Here is a 21,077-nt window from a genome sequence, read left to right as displayed (position 1 = left end):
GAGTTTCACCTCCTTTTGCCCTCAGAACAGCCTCAATTCGTCGGGGCATGGACTCTACAAGGTGTCAAAAGCGTTCCGCAGGGATGCTGGCCCATGTTGACTCCAATGCTTCCCAAAGTTGTGTCATGCTGGCTGAATGTCCTTTGGATGGTGGACCATTCTTGATACATACGGGAAACTATTGAGCGTAAAATACCCGGCAGAGTTGCAGTTCTTGACACAAACCGGTGCGCCTGGCAACTACTACCATACCTCGTTCAAAGGCACTTAAATCTTTTGTCTTGCCCATTCACCCTCTGAATGGCACAGAATTCATGTCTCAAACGTCTCAAGGCTTAAAAATCCTTCTTTAACCTGTCTCTTCCCGTAAGTAATCATTTCACTGTTAGTCTACACCTGTTGTTTACCAAGCATGTGACAAATGATGACAGGCGATGTAAAACCATAACAAGTTAGTTTGTTCAATAACAATTTATGATCAATAACATCCCGAGTGGCGCAGCGGTCTAAGGCACTGCATCTCAGCGGTCTAAGGCACTGCATCTCAGCGGTCTAAGGCACTGCATCTCAGCGGTCTAAGGCACTGCATCTCAGCGGTCTAAGGCACTGCATCTCAGCGGTCTAAGGCACTGCATCTCAGCGGTCTAAGGCACTGCATCTCAGCGGTCTAAGGCACTGCATCTCAGCGGTCTAAGGCACTGCATCTCAGCGGTCTAAGGCACTGCATCTCAGCGGTCTAAGGCACTGCATCTCAGCGGTCTAAGGCACTGCATCTCAGCGGTCTAAGGCACTGCATCTCAGCGGTCTAAGGCACTGCATCTCAGCGGTCTAAGGCACTGCATCTCAGCGGTCTAAGGCGCTGCATCTCAGCGGTCTAAGGCACTGCATCTCAGCGGTCTAAGGCACTGCATCTCAGCGGTCTAAGGCACTGCATCTCAGCGGTCTAAGGCACTGCATTTCAGTGCTTGAGGCGTCACTACAGACCCCCTGGTTCGATTCCAGGCTGTATCACAACCGGCTGTGATTGGGAGTCCCATAGGGCGGTGCACAATTGGCCCAGCGTCGTCCGGGTTTGGCCGGTGTAGGCCGTCATTGTAAATAAGAATTTGTTCTTAACTGACGTGCCTAGTTAAATAAAGGTAAAATAAAAAATAACATAATGACAATACAGCTACATCTATCATCTTATTATCCTTTTAACCAATCATCATCTGAGTCAGTACAAGTTGAGTGCCCTTCTCTATATTATAATATTAATATCATTATCATTATAATATTATATTAATTAATAATTAATTAATTATATATGCATGCTGAAAGTCAGTAGTTAACTTGTTCTCTGAAAATAACATTGAATTTGGTCAAACACAATTCCCTCCATCAGTTTACTAAGAACAGGCAGCAAACTGATTGGGCGGCTCTTAGAGCCAGCAAAGCTTTATTATTTTTAGGCAGTAGACTGACACACACACACAGTCCTTCAGGCTTTGGTTAAAGATATAGCAAAAAGGGGTGGCAATATAGTTGGCTACCATTCTCAATAGTTTAACATCATGGTTGTCTACCTGGTGGCTTATCTACACTACCAGTCAAAAGTTTGGACACACCTACTCATTCAAGGGTTTTTCTTTATTTTTTACTATTTTCAACATTGTAGAATAATAGTGAAGACATCAAAACTATGAAATAACACATATGGAATCTACTGTTAAAGTCGGAAGTTTATATACACCTTAGCCAAATACATTTAAACTCAGTTTTTCACAATTCCTGACATTTAATCCTAGTAAAAAGTCCCTGTTTTAGGTCAGTTAGGATCACCACTTTATTTTAAGAATGTAAAACGTCAGAATAATAGTAGAGAGAATTATTTATTTCAGATTTTATTAATTTCATCACATTCCCAGTGGGTCAGAAGTTTACATACACTTAATTAGTATTTGGCAGCATTGCATTTAAATTGTTTAACTTGGGTCAAACGTTTTGGGTAGCCTTCCACAAGCTTCCCACAATAAATTTGGTGAATTTTGGCCCATTCCTCCTGACAGAGCTGGTGCAACTGAGTCAGGTTTGTAGGCCTCATTGCTCGCACACGCTTTTTCAGTTCTGCCCACACATTTTCTATAGGATTGAGGTCAGGGCTTTGTGATGGCCACTCCAATACCCTGACTTTGTTGTCCTTAAGCCATTTTGCCACAACTTTGGAAGTATGCTTGGGTCATTGTTCATTTGGAAGACCCATTTGCGACCAAGCTTTAACTTCCTGACTGATGTCTTGAGATGTTGCTTCAATATATCCACATAATTTTCCTTCCTCATGATGCCATCTATTTTGTGAAGTGCACCAGTCCCTCCTGCAGCAAAGCACCCCCACAGCATGATGCTGCCACCCCCGTGCTTCACGGTTGGGATGGTGTTCTTCGGCTTGCAAGGGACCCCCTTTTTCCTCCAAACATAACGATGGTCATTATGGCCAAACAGTTCTATTTTTGTTTCATCAGACCAGAGGACATTTCTCCAAAAAGTACGATCTTTGACCCCATGTGCAGTTGCAAACCGTAGTCTGGCTTTTTTATGGCGGTTTTGGAGCAGTGGCTTCTTCCTTGCTGAGCGGCCTTTCAGGTTATGTTGATATAGGACTCGTTTTACTGTGGATATAGATACTTTTGTACCTTGTTTCCTCCAGCATCTTCACAAGGTCCTTTGCTGTTGTTCTGGGATTGATTTGCACTTTTCGCACCAATGTACGTTCATCTCTAGGAGACAGAACAAGTCTCCTTCCTGAGCGGTATGACGGCTGCGTGGTCCCATGGTGTTTATACTTGCGTACTATTGTTTGTACAGATGAACGTGGTACCTTCAGGCGTTTGGAATTTGCTCCCAAGGATGAACCAGACTTGTGGAGGTCTACAATTTGTTTTCTGAGGTCTTGGCTGATTTCTTTTGATTTTCCCATGATGTCAAGCAAAGAGGCACTGAGTTTCAAGGTAGGCGTTGAAATACATCCACAGGTACACCTCCAATTGACTCAAATGATGTCAATTAGCCTATCAGAAGCTTCTAAAGCCATCACATCATTTTCTGGAATTTTCCAAGCTGTTTAAAGGCACAGTCAATTTAGTGTATGTAAACTTCTGACCAACTGGAATTGTGATACAGTGATTTATAAGTGAAATAATCTGTCTGTAAACAATTGTTGGAAAAATTACATGCACAAAGTAGATGTCCTAACCGACTTGCCAAAACTATAGTTTGTTAACAAGAAATTTGTGGAGTGGTTGAAAAACGAGTTTTAATGACTCCAACCTAAGTGTATGTAAACTTCCGACTTCAACTGTTTATAGTAACCAAAAAAGTGTGCATTTCAATTAACAGGTGTGCCTTGTTAAAAGTTAATTTCGTGGAATTTCTTTCCTTCTTAATGGGTTTGAGCCAATTAGTTGTATTGTGACAAGATAGGATATACAGAGGATAGCCCTATTTGGTAAAGGATCAAGTCCATATTATGGCAAGAACAGCTCAAATAAGCAAAGAGAAACGACAGTCCATCATGACTTTAAGACATGAAGGTCAGTCAATACGGAATATTTCAAGAACTTTTAAAGTTTCTTCAAGTGCAGTCGCAAAAACCATCAAGCGCTATGATGAAACTGGCTCTCATGAGGACCGCCAAAGGAATGGAAGACCCAGAGTTACCTCTGCTGCAGAGGATAAGTTAATTAGAGTTATCAGCCTCAGAAATTGCAGCCCAAATATATGCTTCACAGAGTTCAAGTCACAGACACATCTCAACATCAACTGTTCAGAGGGGACTGTGTGAATCAGGCCTTCATGGTTGACTTGCTGCAAAGAAACCACTACTAAAGGACACCAATAAGAAGAAGAGACCTGCTTGAGCCAAGAAACACAAGCAATGGACATTAGACCGGTGGAAATGTGTCCTTTGGTCTGGAGTCCAAATTTGAGATTTTTGGTTCCAACCACCGTGTCTTTGTGAGATGCGGTGTGAGTGAACGGATGATCTCTGCATGTGTGGTTTCCACCGTGAAGCATGGAGGAGGAGGTGTGATGGTGTGGGGGTGCTTTGCTGGTGACACTGTCTGTGATTTATTTAGAATTCAAGGCACACTTAACCAGCATGGCTACCACAGCATTCTGCAGTGATACGCCATCCCATCTGGTTTGGGCTTAGTGGGACTATCATTTGTTTTTCAACAGGACAATGACCCAACACACCTCCAGGCTGTGTAAGGGCTATTTTACCAAGAAGGAGAGTGATGGAGTACTGCATCAGATGACCTGGCCTCCACAATCCCCCGACCTCAACCCAATTGAGATGGTTTGGGATGAGTCAGATGGCAGAGTGAAGGAAAAGCAGCCAACAAGTGCTCAGCATACGTGGGAACTCCTTCAAGACTGTTGGAAAAGCATTCCAGGTGAAGCTGGTTGAGAGAATGCCAAGAGTGTGCAAAGCTGTCATCAAGGCAAAGGGTGGCTATTTGAAGAATCTCAAATATAACATTTATTTTGATTTGTTTAACACTTTTTTGCTTACTACATGATTCCATATGTGTTATTTCATAGTTTTGATGTCTTCACTATTATTCTACAATGTAGAAAACAGGAAAAATAAGGAAAAACCCTGGAATGAGGAGGCGTGTCCAAACCTTAACCCTGGAATGACTAGGTGTGTCCAAACCTTAACCCTGGAATGACTAGGTGTGTCCAAACCTTAACCCTGGAATGACTAGGTGTGTCCAAACCTTAACCCTGGAATGACTAGGTGTGTCCAAACCTTAACCCTGGAATGACTAGGTGTGTCCAAACCTTAACCCTGGAATGACTAGGTGTGTCCAAACCTTAACCCTGGAATGACTAGGTGTGTCCAAACCTTAACCCTGGAATGAGGAGGCGTGTCCAAACCTTAACCCTGGAATGAGTAGGTGTGTCCAAACCTTAACCCTGGAATGAGGAGGCGTGTCCAAACCTTAACCCTGGAATGAGTAGGTGTGTCCAAACTTTTGACTGGTACTGTATATTGATGGATAACAATAGTTTTGATGGTTCACTGTTCAATGTTGTCATTTCATGTCTGAGTTTTTCCACTTTACTATTGAAATAGTCATTGAAATGATTGGCAATATTGAAAGGTTTTGTTACAAATAACCCATCAACTTCAATGAACAGAGATTAATAGGGTTTTCTGCCCATTATATAATTTAAGGTACTCCAACGTATTTTTCCATTGTGTTTAATGTAATTTCTTCTTCTTTTTGTTAAGTTTAGTCACAACATGTCTCAATTGAGACAATATGTCAATCAATCAGCTGAGCAGCCTGACTTGTTGGCCACGTTTTCTGCATCATTTCTTTGAACCATTCAACTTTTCAAGTCATCATCAATCCAGAGGGCTCTAACAGTTCTTAGTTAGTTTCTTAACAGGTGCATGCTTGTCAACAATTGGCATGAATAATTTTACAAATAGTTCCAGTGCTGCATCTGGATTCACTTCCTCATACACATCAGACCAGCATACATGTTTTACATCTTCAACAAAATAGTCCTGAAAAAACATTTTGTATGATCTATTATAAATTACATTAGGCCCAACCTTTATTGTATTATGATCAATACAAGTGGATGTCACATATCAACACTATTGATATACACTCTAGTTGGTTGAGTGATAACCTGGGTCATGTTACAGCCATTAGTCACAGATCAACACTATTGGTGAACACTCTAGTTGGTTGAGTGATAACCTGGGTCATGTTACAGCCATTAGTCACAGATCAACACTATTGATATACACTAGTTGGTTGAGTGATAACCTGGGTCATGTTACAGCCATTAGTCACAGATCAACACTATTGGTAAACACTCTAGTTGGTTGAGTGATAACTTGGGTCATGTTACAGCCATTAGTCACAGATCAACACTATTGGTAAACACTCTAGTTGGTTGAGTGATAACCTGGGTCATGTTACAGCCATTAGTCACAGATCAACACTATTGGTAAACACTAGTTGGTTGAGTGATAACCTGGGTCATGTTACAGCCATTAGTCACAGATCAACACTATTGGTAAACACTCTAGTTGGTTGAGTGATAACTTGGGTCATGTTACAGCCATTAGTCACAGATCAACACTATTGGTATACACTCTAGCTGGTTGAGTGATAACCTGGGTCATATTACAGCCATTAGTCACAGATCAACACTATTGGTAAACACTAGTTGGTTGAGTGATAACCTGGGTCATGTTACAGCCATTAGTCACAGATCAACACTATTGGTAAACACTCTAGTTGGTTGAGTGATAACCTGGGTCATGTTACAGCCATTAGTCACAGATCAACACTATTGGTAAACACTAGTTGGTTGAGTGATAACCTGGGTCATATTACAGCCATTAGTCACAGATCAACACTATTGGTAAACACTAGTTGGTTGAGTGATAACCTGGGTCATGTTACAGCCATTAGTCACAGATCAACACTATTGGTAAACACTAGTTGGTTGAGTGATAACCTGGGTCATGTTACAGCCATTAGTCACAGATCAACACTATTGGTAAACACTCTAGTTGGTTGAGTGATAACCTGGGTCATGTTACAGCCATTAGTCACAGATCAACACTATTGGTAAACACTAGTTGGTTGAGTGATAACCTGGGTCATGTTACAGCCATTAGTCACAGATCAACACTATTGGTAAACACTCTAGTTGGTTGAGTGATAACCTGGGTCATGTTACAGCCATTAGTCACAGATCAACACTATTGGTAAACACTAGTTGGTTGAGTGATAACCTGGGTCATGTTACAGCCATTAGTCACAGATCAACACTATTGGTAAACACTAGTTGGTTGAGTGATAACCTGGGTCATGTTACAGCCATTAGTCACAGATCAACACTATTGGTAAACACTAGTTGGTTGAGTGATAACCTGGGTCATGTTACAGCCATTAGTCACAGATCAACACTATTGGTAAACACTCTAGTTGGTTGAGTGATAACCTGGGTCATGTTACAGCCATTAGTCACAGATCAACACTATTGGTAAACACTAGTTGGTTGAGTGATAACCTGGGTCATGTTACAGCCATTAGTCACAGATCAACACTATTGGTAAACACTCTAGTTGGTTGAGTGATAACCTGGGTCATGTTACAGCCATTAGTCACAGATCAACACTATTGGTAAACACTAGTTGGTTGAGTGATAACCTGGGTCATGTTACAGCCATTAGTCACAGATCAACACTATTGGTAAACACTCTAGTTGGTTGAGTGATAACCTGGGTCATGTTACAGCCATTAGTCACAGATCAACACTATTGGTAAACACTCTAGTTGGTTGAGTGATAACCTGGGTCATGTTACAGCCATTAGTCACAGATCAACACTATTGGTAAACACTAGTTGGTTGAGTGATAACCTGGGTCATGTTACAGCCATTAGTCACAGATCAACACTATTGGTAAACACTCTAGTTGGTTGAGTGATAACCTGGGTCATGTTACAGCCATTAGTCACAGATCAACACTATTGGTAAACACTCTAGTTGGTTGAGTGATAACCTGGGTCATGTTACAGCCATTAGTCACAGATCAACACTATTGGTAAACACTCTAGTTGGTTGAGTGATAACCTGGGTCATGTTACAGCCATTAGTCACAGATCAACACTATTGGTAAACACTAGTTGGTTGAGTGATAACCTGGGTCATGTTACAGCCATTAGTCACAGATCAACACTATTGGTAAACACTCTAGTTGGTTGAGTGATAACCTGGGTCATGTTACAGCCATTAGTCACAGATCAACACTATTGGTAAACACTAGTTGGTTGAGTGATAACCTGGGTCATGTTACAGCCATTAGTCACAGATCAACACTATTGGTAAACACTCTAGTTGGTTGAGTGATAACCTGGGTCATGTTACAGCCATTAGTCACAGATCAACACTATTGGTAAACACTAGTTGGTTGAGTGATAACCTGGGTCATGTTACAGCCATTAGTCACAGATCAACACTATTGGTAAACACTCTAGTTGGTTGAGTGATAACCTGGGTCATGTTACAGCCATTAGTCACAGATCAACACTATTGGTAAACACTCTAGTTGGTTGAGTGATAACCTGGGTCATGTTACAGCCATTAGTCACAGATCAACACTATTGGTAAACACTCTAGTTGGTTGAGTGATAACCTGGGTCATATTACAGCCATTAGTCACAGATCAACACTATTGGTAAACACTCTAGTTGGTTGAGTGATAACCTGGGTCATGTTAAAGCCATTAGTCACAGATCAACACTATTGGTAAACACTCTAGTTGGTTGAGTGATAACCTGGGTCATATTACAGCCATTAGTCACAGATCAACACTATTGGTAAACACTCTAGTTGGTTGAGTGATAACCTGGGTCATGTTACAGCCATTAGTCACAGATCAACACTATTGGTAAACACTCTAGTTGGTTGAGTGATAACCTGGGTCATATTACAGCCATTAGTCACAGATCAACACTATTGGTAAACACTCTAGCTGGTTGAGTGATAACCTGGGTCATATTACAGCCATTAGTCACAGATCAACACTATTGGTATACACTCTAGTTGGTTGAGTGATAACCTGGGTCATATTACAGCCATTAGTCACAGATCAACACTATTGGTAAACACTCTAGTTGGTTGAGTGATAACCTGGGTCATGTTACAGCCATTAGTCACAGATCAACACTATTGGTAAACACTCTAGTTGGTTGAGTGATAACCTGGGTCATGTTACAGCCATTAGTCACAGATCAACACTATTGGTAAACACTAGTTGGTTGAGTGATAACCTGGGTCATATTACAGCCATTAGTCACAGATCAACACTATTGGTAAACACTCTAGTTGGTTGAGTGATAACCTGGGTCATGTTACAGCCATTAGTCACAGATCAACACTATTGGTAAACACTCTAGTTGGTTGAGTGATAACCTGGGTCATGTTACAGCCATTAGTCACAGATCAACACTATTGGTAAACACTAGTTGGTTGAGTGATAACCTGGGTCATATTACAGCCATTAGTCACAGATCAACACTATTGGTAAACACTCTAGTTGGTTGAGTGATAACCTGGGTCATGTTACAGCCATTAGTCACAGATCAACACTATTGGTAAACACTCTAGTTGGTTGAGTGATAACCTGGGTCATATTACAGCCATTAGTCACAGATCAACACTATTGGTAAACACTCTAGCTGGTTGAGTGATAACCTGGGTCATATTACAGCCATTAGTCACAGATCAACACTATTGGTATACACTCTAGTTGGTTGAGTGATAACCTGGGTCATATTACAGCCATTAGTCACAGATCAACACTATTGGTAAACACTCTAGTTGGTTGAGTGATAACCTGGGTCATGTTACAGCCATTAGTCACAGATCAACACTATTGGTAAACACTCTAGTTGGTTGAGTGATAACCTGGGTCATGTTACAGCCATTAGTCACAGATCAACACTATTGGTAAACACTCTAGTTGGTTGAGTGATAACCTGGGTCATGTTACAGCCATTAGTCACAGATCAACACTATTGGTAAACACTCTAGCTGGTTGAGTGATAACATGGGTCATATTACAGCCATTAGTCACAGATCAACACTATTGGTAAACACTCTAGCTGGTTGAGTGATAACCTGGGTCATGTTACAGCCATTAGTCACAGATCAACACTATTGGTATACACTAGTTGGTTGAGTGATAACCTGGGTCATGTTACAGCCATTAGTCACAGATCAACACTATTGGTAAACACTCTAGTTGGTTGAGTGATAACTTGGGTCATGTTACAGCCATTAGTCACAGATCAACACTATTGGTAAACACTCTAGTTGGTTGAGTGATAACATGGGTCATATTACAGCCATTAGTCACAGATCAACACTATTGGTAAACACTCTAGTTGGTTGAGTGATAACCTGGGTCATGTTACAGCCATTAGTCACAGATCAACACTATTGGTAAACACTCTAGCTGGTTGAGTGATAACCTGGGTCATATTACAGCCATTAGTCACAGATCAACACTATTGGTATACACTCTAGTTGGTTGAGTGATAACCTGGGTCATATTACAGCCATTAGTCACAGATCAACACTATTGGTAAACACTCTAGTTGGTTGAGTGATAACATGGGTCATATTACAGCCATTAGTCACAGATCAACACTATTGGTAAACACTCTAGTTGGTTGAGTGATAACCTGGGTCATATTACAGCCATTAGTCACAGATCAACACTATTGGTATACACTCTAGTTGGTTGAGTGATAACTTGGGTCATGTTACAGCCATTAGTCACAGATCAACACTATTGGTATACACTCTAGCTGGTTGAGTGATAACCTGGGTCATATTACAGCCATTAGTCACAGATCAACACTATTGGTATACACTCTAGTTGGTTGAGTGATAACCTGGGTCATATTACAGCCATTAGTCACAGATCAACACTATTGGTATACACTCTAGCTGGTTGAGTGATAACCTGGGTCATATTACAGGCATTAGTCACAGATCAACACTATTGGTATACACTCTAGCTGGTTGAGTGATAACCTGGGTCATATTACAGCCATTAGTCACAGATCAACACTATTGGTATACACTCTAGCTGGTTGAGTGATAACCTGGGTCATATTACAGCCATTAGTCACAGATCAACACTATTGGTAAACACTCTAGTTGGTTGAGTGATAACCTGGGTCATGTTACAGCCATTAGTCACAGATCAACACTATTGGTAAACACTCTAGTTGGTTGAGTGATAACCTGGGTCATGTTACAGCCATTAGTCACAGATCAACACTATTGGTAAACACTCTAGTTGGTTGAGTGATAACCTGGGTCATGTTACAGCCATTAGTCACAGATCAACACTATTGGTAAACACTCTAGCTGGTTGAGTGATAACATGGGTCATATTACAGCCATTAGTCACAGATCAACACTATTGGTAAACACTCTAGCTGGTTGAGTGATAACCTGGGTCATGTTACAGCCATTAGTCACAGATCAACACTATTGGTATACACTAGTTGGTTGAGTGATAACCTGGGTCATGTTACAGCCATTAGTCACAGATCAACACTATTGGTAAACACTCTAGTTGGTTGAGTGATAACTTGGGTCATGTTACAGCCATTAGTCACAGATCAACACTATTGGTAAACACTCTAGTTGGTTGAGTGATAACATGGGTCATATTACAGCCATTAGTCACAGATCAACACTATTGGTAAACACTCTAGTTGGTTGAGTGATAACCTGGGTCATGTTACAGCCATTAGTCACAGATCAACACTATTGGTAAACACTCTAGCTGGTTGAGTGATAACCTGGGTCATATTACAGCCATTAGTCACAGATCAACACTATTGGTATACACTCTAGTTGGTTGAGTGATAACCTGGGTCATATTACAGCCATTAGTCACAGATCAACACTATTGGTAAACACTCTAGTTGGTTGAGTGATAACATGGGTCATATTACAGCCATTAGTCACAGATCAACACTATTGGTAAACACTCTAGTTGGTTGAGTGATAACCTGGGTCATATTACAGCCATTAGTCACAGATCAACACTATTGGTATACACTCTAGTTGGTTGAGTGATAACTTGGGTCATGTTACAGCCATTAGTCACAGATCAACACTATTGGTATACACTCTAGCTGGTTGAGTGATAACCTGGGTCATATTACAGCCATTAGTCACAGATCAACACTATTGGTATACACTCTAGTTGGTTGAGTGATAACCTGGGTCATATTACAGCCATTAGTCACAGATCAACACTATTGGTATACACTCTAGCTGGTTGAGTGATAACCTGGGTCATATTACAGGCATTAGTCACAGATCAACACTATTGGTATACACTCTAGCTGGTTGAGTGATAACCTGGGTCATATTACAGCCATTAGTCACAGATCAACACTATTGGTATACACTCTAGCTGGTTGAGTGATAACCTGGGTCATATTACAGCCATTAGTCACAGATCAACACTATTGGTATACACTCTAGCTGGTTGAGTGATAACCTGGGTCATATTACAGCCATTAGTCACAGATCAACACTATTGGTATACACTCTAGCTGGTTGAGTGATAACCTGGGTCATATTACAGCCATTAGTCACAGATCAACACTATTGGTATACACTCTAGCTGGTTGAGTGATAACCTGGGTCATATTACAGCCATTAGTCACAGATCAACACTATTGGTATACACTCTAGCTGGTTGAGTGATAACCTGGGTCATATTACAGCCATTAGTCACAGATCCAACACTATTGGTATACACTCTAGCTGGTTGAGTGATAACCTGGGTCATGTTACAGCCATTAGTCACAGATCAACACTATTGGTAAACACTAGTTGGTTGAGTGATAACCTGGGTCATGTTACAGCCATTAGTCACAGATCAACACTATTGGTAAACACTAGTTGGTTGAGTGATAACCTGGGTCATGTTACAGCCATTAGTCACATATCAACACTATTGGTATACACTCTAGCTGGTTGAGTGATAACCTGGGTCATATTACAGCCATTAGTCACAGATCAACACTATTGGTAAACACTCTAGTTGGTTGAGTGATAACCTGGGTCATATTACAGCCATTAGTCACAGATCAACACTATTGATATACACTCTAGCTGGTTGAGTGATAACCTGGGTCATATTACAGCCATTAGTCACAGATCAACACTATTGGTATACACTCTAGCTGGTTGAGTGATAACCTGGGTCATATTACAGCCATTAGTCACAGATCAACACTATTGGTATACACTCTAGCTGGTTGAGTGATAACCTGGGTCATGTTACAGCCATTAGTCACAGATCAACACTATTGGTAAACACTCTAGCTGGTTGAGTGATAACCTGGGTCATATTACAGCCATTAGTCACAGATCAACACTATTGGTATACACTCTAGCTGGTTGAGTGATAACCTGGGTCATGTTACAGCCATTAGTCACAGATCAACACTATTGGTAAACACTCTAGCTGGTTGAGTGATAACCTGGGTCATATTACAGCCATTAGTCACAGATCAACACTATTGGTATACACTCTAGCTGGTTGAGTGATAACCTGGGTCATATTACAGCCATTAGTCACAGATCAACACTATTGGTATACACTCTAGCTGGTTGAGTGATAACCTGGGTCATGTTACAGCCATTAGTCACAGATCAACACTATTGGTAAACACTCTAGCTGGTTGAGTGATAACCTGGGTCATATTACAGCCATTAGTCACAGATCAACACTATTGGTATACACTCTAGCTGGTTGAGTGATAACCTGGGTCATATTGCAGCCATTAGTCACAGATCCAACACTATTGGTATACACTCTAGCTGGTTGAGTGATAACCTGGGTCATGTTACAGCCATTAGTCACAGATCAACACTATTGGTAAACACTAGTTGGTTGAGTGATAACCTGGGTCATGTTACAGCCATTAGTCACAGATCAACACTATTGGTAAACACTAGTTGGTTGAGTGATAACCTGGGTCATGTTACAGCCATTAGTCACATATCAACACTATTGGTATACACTCTAGCTGGTTGAGTGATAACCTGGGTCATATTACAGCCATTAGTCACAGATCAACACTATTGGTAAACACTCTAGTTGGTTGAGTGATAACCTGGGTCATATTACAGCCATTAGTCACAGATCAACACTATTGATATACACTCTAGCTGGTTGAGTGATAACCTGGGTCATATTACAGCCATTAGTCACAGATCAACACTATTGGTATACACTCTAGCTGGTTGAGTGATAACCTGGGTCATATTACAGCCATTAGTCACAGATCAACACTATTGATATACACTCTAGCTGGTTGAGTGATAACCTGGGTCATATTACAGCCATTAGTCACAGATCAACACTATTGGTATACACTCTAGCTGGTTGAGTGATAACCTGGGTCATGTTACAGCCATTAGTCACAGATCAACACTATTGGTATACACTCTAGCTGGTTGAGTGATAACCTGGGTCATATTACAGCCATTAGTCACAGATCAACACTATTGGTATACACTCTAGCTGGTTGAGTGATAACATGGGTCATATTACAGCCATTAGTCACAGATCAACACTATTGGTATACACTCTAGCTGGTTGAGTGATAACATGGGTCATATTACAGCCATTAGTCACAGATCAACACTATTGGTATACACTCTAGCTGGTTGAGTGATAACCTGGGTCATGTTACAGCCATTAGTCACAGATCAACACTATTGGTAAACACTCTAGTTGGTTGAGTGATAACCTGGGTCATATTACAGCCATTAGTCACAGATCAACACTATTGATATACACTCTAGCTGGTTGAGTGATAACCTGGGTCATATTACAGGCATTAGTGACAGATCAACACTATTGGTATACACTCTAGCTGGTTGAGTGATAACCTGGGTCATGTTACAGCCATTAGTCACAGATCAACACTATTGGTAAACACTCTAGCTGGTTGAGTGATAACCTGGGTCATGTTACAGCCATTAGTCACAGATCAACACTATTGGTATACACTCTAGCTGGTTGAGTGATAACCTGGGTCATGTTACAGCCATTAGTCACAGATCAACACTATTGGTATACACTCTAGCTGGTTGAGTGATAACCTGGGTCATATTACAGCCATTAGTCACAGATCAACACTATTGGTATACACTCTAGCTGGTTGAGTGATAACATGGGTCATATTACAGCCATTAGTCACAGATCAACACTATTGGTATACACTCTAGCTGGTTGAGTGATAACATGGGTCATATTACAGCCATTAGTCACAGATCAACACTATTGGTATACACTCTAGCTGGTTGAGTGATAACCTGGGTCATGTTACAGCCATTAGTCACAGATCAACACTATTGGTAAACACTCTAGTTGGTTGAGTGATAACCTGGGTCATATTACAGCCATTAGTCACAGATCAACACTATTGATATACACTCTAGCTGGTTGAGTGATAACCTGGGTCATATTACAGGCATTAGTCACAGATCAACACTATTGGTAAACACTCTAGTTGGTTGAGTGATAACCTGGGTCATATTACAGCCATTAGTCACAGATCAACACTATTGATATACACTCTAGCTGGTTGAGTGATAACCTGGGTCATATTACAGCCATTAGTCACAGATCAACACTATTGATATACACTCTAGCTGGTTGAGTGATAACCTGGGTCATATTACAGCCATTAGTCACAGATCAACACTATTGATATACACTCTAGCTGGTTGAGTGATAACCTGGGTCATGTTACAGCCATTAGTCACAGATCAACACTATTGGTAAACACTCTAGTTGGTTGAGTGATAACCTGGGTCATATTACAGCCATTAGTCACAGATCAACACTATTGATATACACTCTAGCTGGTTGAGTGATAACCTGGGTCATGTTACAGCCATTAGTCACAGATCAACACTATTGGTAAACACTCTAGTTGGTTGAGTGATAACCTGGGTCATATTACAGCCATTAGTCACAGATCAACACTATTGGTAAACACTCTAGTTGGTTGAGTGATAACCTGGGTCATATTACAGCCATTAGTCACAGATCAACACTATTGGTAAACACTCTAGTTGGTTGAGTGATAACCTGGGTCATATTAGAGGCATTAGTCACAGATCAACACTATTGATATACACTCTAGCTGGTTGAGTGATAACCTGGGTCATGTTACAGCCATTAGTCACAGATCAACACTATTGGTAAACACTCTAGTTGGTTGAGTGATAACCTGGGTCATATTACAGCCATTAGTCACAGATCAACACTATTGGTAAACACTCTAGTTGGTTGAGTGATAACCTGGGTCATATTACAGCCATTAGTCACAGATCAACACTATTGGTATACACTCTAGCTGGTTGAGTGATAACCTGGGTCATATTACAGCCATTAGTCACAGATCAACACTATTGGTATACACTCTAGCTGGTTGAGTGATAACCTGGGTCATATTACAGCCATTAGTCACAGATCAACACTATTGGTAAACACTCTAGTTGGTTGAGTGATAACCTGGGTCATATTAGAGGCATTAGTCACAGATCAACACTATTGATATACACTCTAGCTGGTTGAGTGATAACCTGGGTCATGTTACAGCCATTAGTCACAGATCAACACTATTGATATACACTCTAGCTGGTTGAGTGATAACCTGGGTCATATTACAGCCATTAGTCACAGATCAACACTATTGGTATACACTCTAGCTGGTTGAGTGATAACCTGGGTCATGTTACAGCCATTAGTCACAGATCAACACTATTGGTATACACTCTAGCTGGTTGAGTGATAACCTGGGTCATGTTACAGCCATTAGTCACAGATCAACACTATTGATATACACTCTAGCTGGTTGAGTGATAACCTGGGTCATATTACAGCCATTAGTCACAGATCAACACTATTGGTATACACTCTAGCTGGTTGAGTGATAACCTGGGTCATATTACAGCCATTAGTCACAGATCAACACTATTGGTATACACTCTAGCTGGTTGAGTGATAACCTGGGTCATATTACAGCCATTAGTCACAGATCAACACTATTGGTATACACTCTAGCTGGTTGAGTGATAACCTGGGTCATATTACAGCCATTAGTCACAGATCAACACTATTGGTAAACACTCTAGTTGGTTGAGTGATAACCTGGGTCATATTAGAGGCATTAGTCACAGATCAACACTATTGATATACACTCTAGCTGGTTGAGTGATAACCTGGGTCATGTTACAGCCATTAGTCACAGATCAACACTATTGATATACACTCTAGCTGGTTGAGTGATAACCTGGGTCATATTACAGCCATTAGTCACAGATCAACACTATTGGTATACACTCTAGCTGGTTGAGTGATAACCTGGGTCATATTACAGCCATTAGTCACAGATCAACACTATTGGTATACACTCTAGCTGGTTGAGTGATAACCTGGGTCATATTACAGCCATTAGTCACAGATCAACACTATTGGTATACACTCTAGCTGGTTGAGTGATAACCTGGGTCATATTACAGCCATTAGTCACAGATCAACACTATTGGTATACACTCTAGCTGGTTGAGTGATAACCTGGGTCATATTACAGCCATTAGTCACAGATCAACACTATTGGTATACACTCTAGCTGGTTGAGTGATAACCTGGGTCATATTACAGCCATTAGTCACAGATCAACACTATTGGTATACACTCTAGCTGGTTGAGTGATAACCTGGGTCATATTACAGCCATTAGTCACAGATCAACACTATTGGTATACACTCTAGCTGGTTGAGTGATAACCTGGGTCATATTACAGCCATTAGTCACAGATCAACACTATTGATATACACTCTAGCTGGTTGAGTGATAACCTGGGTCATATTACAGGCATTAGTCACAGTTCGAAGCTTCCTCTTGAAAGGACAGCTAGCTGCTAACCAGTCAATGTTCAGATCACCCAGGAAATAGACCTCTCTGTTAACATCACATACACACTATCAAGCATTGCACACACATCATCCAAATACTGACTGTTAGCACTTGGTGGCCTACAGCAGCACCCTAAACGAAAAGGCTTAAGATGAGGCAGGTGAACTTGCAAACACAACACTTCAACAACATTTGACATGAGATCTTGTCTAGGCGTTACAGGAATTTGACTGTGAACCTATACAGCAACACCTCCCCTATAGGCATTCCTGTCTTTTATATAGATGCTATATCCTTGTATTTCTACTGCTGTATAATCAAAGGAATTATCTAAGTGAGTTTTTGAGATGGCCAGTATATGAATGTTATCCGATGTTACCAAGTTATTGATTTCATGAACCTTATTTCTAAGGCTACATATATTAATATGCGCTATTCTTAGCACTTTCCTGAAGAAAATCATTTGTAAAATAAAAATAAAAAAACATTGTTTGGCTAATAGTCAGGCGATCAGGCACTTGTGAGTGTTTGTGTATGCGTTTGTGTATATGTGATGTGATGTTGGGCTGAAGCTTGGCTCTCTCACTCCTCCCAGGCTTTTGGGAGGGAGGGTGGACAATGAGCTTGTCGCATTGGATGTAAGCAATGTCCTGACGCTCTCTGGCAGCTTTTATAGCTGGGATAAGTTATTTCTGCCTCTAGCACACAGCTTCCAAGAAGTCCTCATTGAGGGAGATGTTGGTTCCTCTCAAGTTCTTGGCTCTCTCCAGAACAGCCATCTTGTCCTTGAACCTTAGGAACTTGATTACTATCGGCCTGGGTCTGTCACCTGACCACTATCGGCCTGGGTCTGTCACCTGGGCTGGTTACAGGTTGAACCTTAGGAACGTGATTACTATCGGCCTGGGTCTGTCACCTGGGCTGGTTACAGGTTGAACCTTAGGAACGTGATTACTATCGGCCTGGGTCTGTCACCTGACCACTATCGGCCTGGGTCTGTCACCTGACCACTATCGGCCTGGGTCTGTCACCTGACCACTATCGGCCTGGGTCTGTCACCTGACCACTATCGGCCTGGGTCTGTCACCTGACCACTATCGGCCTGGGTCTGTCACCTGACCACTATCGGCCTGGGTCTGTCACCTGACCACTATCGGCCTGGGTCTGTCACCTGACCACTATCGGCCTGGGTCTGTCACCTGGGCTGGTTACAGGTTTTCCAGACCTGTGGGCATGCTACATCTCAATCTGCCTATGATCCATCTGCAACTTTTCGGGAATCATTTTTTAAACTTTCTCCTCAGACTCCATCCAGGTCTCATGTGGAGACTCAGGTATGCCACAACAATGTTATTCCTCCTGGAATGTCCCTCTAGATCAGGGGTGTCAAACGTCCGGCCCACGGGCCGGATCAGGCCCGCAAACGGGTTTAATCCAGCCCGCGAGATGATTTTGTAAAGTATAAAAATGAGCTGCAATTTTTCAATAAAATAAACTGCTGTTCCAATTGTGTCCACTGGATGGCGCAATAGCAATTGTGTTAAGCAAGCAAACTGTTTATACCGGGGCAGAGCAAATAGGTCAAGCAAGTGCAGCCAGTCCGGATGAGCTACTTTGTTTTGCCCGCGATATTTATTACGGCTTCTACTTTTAACATTATGTGATTTGGCACCCTCATTGCCCCAATATGTCTCTGTCAAAAAAGAGAAAAGTAGATGCAGAGTGTTCCAAGAAAAATTGTCATCCTTCTATTTATTCACGGAATTGAATGGGAAAGCTGTATGTTTGGTGTGTTCACAGCATGTTGCAGTGCTGAAAGAATATAACCTTCGTCGCCACTATGTGAGTCTTCATGCCGACAAATATGACAACTTTCAAGGACAGCGGAGAAGAGAGAAGGTGAATGAACTGTTGGTGGGTCTGAAGAAACAGCAGTCTGTGTTTACTCACAGCCGAGACATCAGTGCTAGCTACCTCATTGCTAATGAAATCGCAGTGGCTTCAAAACCATTTAGTGAGGGTGAATTTGTAAAAACATGCATGATGAAGGCAGCAGAGATTGTGTGCCCTGAAAAGCACCAGGCTTTTGCAAATATCAGCCTGACAAGAAACACAGTTGCAGACAGGATTTCCGATCTTTCAGTGGATTTGGACAGTCAGTTGAAGCAAAAAGTAAAGTCATTTATTGCGTTTTCGGTTGCAATTGATGAAAGCACGGACATTACAGATGTTGCACAACTGGCCATTTTCATCCGCGGAGTTGATGACACATTGACCGTCACCGAGGAGTTCGTGGAGTTGGTGCCGATGACAGATACAACGACAGCAGCTGATATTTTCACTGCACTCGTCGGCGCGCTGGACAGGGTCGGAGTGGACTGGTCCCGCGCTGTCAGCCTGGCTACAGATGGTGCGCCCTCAATGATCAGGAAAAAAGCAGGCGTTGTGACAAAGTTCAGAGTGAAAGTGCAATCTGCAAATGGAGGATGTGATTTTTGGACTTTTCACTGTATTTTGCACCAGGAGGCTTTGTGTTGCAAGTCATTAAAGATGGATAACGTCATGAAGGTGGTCATCCAAACTGTTAATTTCATCCGATCCAGAAGCCTGAATCACCGTCAGTTTGACAGCCTTCTCAGAGAGAAAGACCACATCTATGACCTGCCATACCACACTGAGGTAAGATGGTTAAGCCGAGGTGCTGTGCTGAGGCGTTTCTTTGATTTACGAGAAGAAATTGAACAGTTCATGGAAGAAAAGGGCAAACCAGTGTTAGAATTTCATTCCGCAGAATGGATGCAGGACCTTGCATTTATGGTGGATGTTACAGAGCACCTGAATAACTTGAACAAACAGCTGCAAGGGCGCAACAAAGTTGCCACGCAGTATTATGACAGCATACGTTCTTTCAAGTTGAAGCTGTCATTGTGAGAGACGCAACTCGCCGGTGGTGATGCAGCTCACTTCCCCTGTCTGAAAAATGTGTGCGCGACCCAACATGTGGCAGACATGAAGCGGTTCAAAGATAAAATAACGGGACTGTTAAGGGAGTTTGAGCAACGCTTTCAGATTTTTGGTGAACTGGAGAAAGACTTCAACGTTTTTTTGTTCGCCATTCACCGTGAATCCCTCTGATCTGCCCATCAGCATCCAACTTGAAATAATAGACTTGCAGTGTGACTCGGATTTGAAGGGCAAATTTGCTGCAGCTGGCTTGGACACATTTTATCAGAATCTCTTGCCAGGTTACCCCAACTTGACAGCCCTCGCTGCAAAACTGTTGTGCATGTTTGGAACCACATATCTTTGTGAGCAAGTTCTCTGTAATGAGCATAAATAAAACAAAGCTGCGCTCAAGGCTCACGCACAAGCACTTGAATCACATCCTGAAGTTGGCTGCCACTCAGGATGTGATGCCTGATTTTGATGCGCTGGTGAAAGCTAAAAGATGCCAGGTATCAGGAGTCAAATAAACTATGCAACCCCACTTAAAGTGCTGCATGAGACACCCTGATAT

The 21,077-nt window shown here is 41.7% G+C and overlaps 1 protein-coding gene across 1 annotated transcript in view; it reads right to left on the bottom strand.

Annotated features, from left to right (window-relative positions):
- The window catches only part of LOC311144425 (A disintegrin and metalloproteinase with thrombospondin motifs 3-like), a gene marked incomplete at its 3' end in the record, with an annotated part of 36,786 nt that overhangs the window by 683 nt on the left and 15,026 nt on the right, over positions 1 to 21,077 (bottom strand). The gene's annotated exons all lie outside the window — the stretch shown is intronic.

Source organism: Coregonus lavaretus (genome assembly GCF_964263955.1).
Source record: "Coregonus lavaretus genome assembly, chromosome: 17".
Classification (NCBI taxonomy): Eukaryota; Metazoa; Chordata; class Actinopteri; order Salmoniformes; family Salmonidae; genus Coregonus; species Coregonus lavaretus.
Note: the sequence above shows the minus strand (reverse complement) of the source record. Positions and strands in the feature narration are given on the sequence as shown.